At 53.9% G+C, this 1,438-nt stretch overlaps 1 pseudogene; it reads left to right on the top strand.

The window, feature by feature from the left end:
* The first annotated feature begins 520 nt into the window (after positions 1–520).
* LOC128583179 (speedy protein C-like) lies at positions 521–1,065 on the top strand (annotated as a pseudogene).
* The last annotated feature ends 373 nt before the right edge of the window (positions 1,066–1,438 follow it).

The following is a 1,438-nucleotide window of genomic DNA, read 5'->3' as shown; positions in this document are numbered from 1 at the left end:
TAAAGGATTTATTAGGAGAATTTGACCTTACACGATTATGGGAGCTGCTTAGATAGTCTGTGTGAGGGTGTTACTCCTTTGTCTGGGGCTGGGGGTATGGTCTGCAGGCAGGCATTCGGAGGGGAGCATAGGTGTGAAGTAGGGGAGCAAGGACAAACTGGGACCCGGGGGGAGCAAGGATGAGCTGAAACCTGCCTCAGTCTCGTGCCACTTGCAAGCCTCTGACTTAGTTAATGCAGGTGACCTGCAAGAAAACCTGGAACTAACACATCCTTAGTCCAAAAGCTGGGGGAATTGAAGAAGGTCTGGTGGAAGCTGAAGGAGCTACTTGCCCACCTGCTTTGCTTCTGCCTCCCAGGAATCATGCAGATTTCTCCTATGGCCAGCCCTAGTCTAAAACCACACAGGGAAGGAAACTGGAAAATGTAGTTCCTGTTTAGCTAAGTTGACACAACACAAAGCCGCCACCACCACTATAAAAAGCATAAAAAGGTTTCAAGCCAGGTGCAGTAACTGGCAAATGGCACTGTACCTTGCAAATGACATGGAGGAGGACCTGGAAGAGCCCAAATGTGAGATTTTCCCATGGGCTCTGTCAGAAGATTGGTACCTTCAGGTGGGAAAATTCCTGCACCAGAGGGACAAGTGATGGGCATAGATGGGCTTCCAGGCAGTGGTGAGCCGCCAGTGCTGTGAGGAGTTCATGGCAATGGAGCCATCCCACTGGGCTTGGACTCGGGAGCGGTGCCCCCACCATGGCGGGTTTCAGAGGGGCTGTCCACAGGTCCCTGGCCGCTTCCCCTAGGGCCCTGGCCTCTCACCACCCACTGTTCCCTCTGTGGCTCATCCCAGCACCACAGCTGCCACCATCTATTGCCTGCATTATCCAAGTGTCCAGCCCTGAACTCAGAGTGCCATCATCCTCATTCCCAAAATTATCTCTTAGGGGTCAAAAATCCCTGGGGTGGAGAGTTCCTCATCATTTTGCCCCCTCAGATGCAGCTAGAGCCAGGCACCTACACCTTCCACATCTTCCCAAAGCCTTCACCACGCCCCAGGCACTGATGCCTCACAGAGGGAACAACAGCCCACCAACTGGCCAATGACCACTGACCATGCCCTGCTGGCTGTGTCCCCACCTCAGGCCTCCTGTCTTATGGATCTCAGGCTGGCAGTGTTGCCCCCACCCCTTTCTCCCAACCTGCAACTTTTTTTTTTTTTTTTGTAGAGACAGAGTCTCACTTTATGGCCCTCGGTAGAGTGCCGTGGCCTCACACAGCTCACAGCAACCTCCAACTCCTGGGCCTAAGCGATTCTCTTGCCTCAGCCTCCCGAGTAGCTGGGACTACAGGTGCCCACCACAACACCCAGCTATTTTTTGGTTGCAGTTTGGCCAGGGCCGGGTTTGAACCCGCTACCCTCGGTATATGGGGCCGGC

Source organism: Nycticebus coucang, chromosome 4 (genome assembly GCF_027406575.1).
Source record: "Nycticebus coucang isolate mNycCou1 chromosome 4, mNycCou1.pri, whole genome shotgun sequence".
Taxonomy (NCBI): domain Eukaryota; kingdom Metazoa; phylum Chordata; class Mammalia; order Primates; family Lorisidae; genus Nycticebus; species Nycticebus coucang.
Note: the sequence above shows the minus strand (reverse complement) of the source record. Positions and strands in the feature narration are given on the sequence as shown.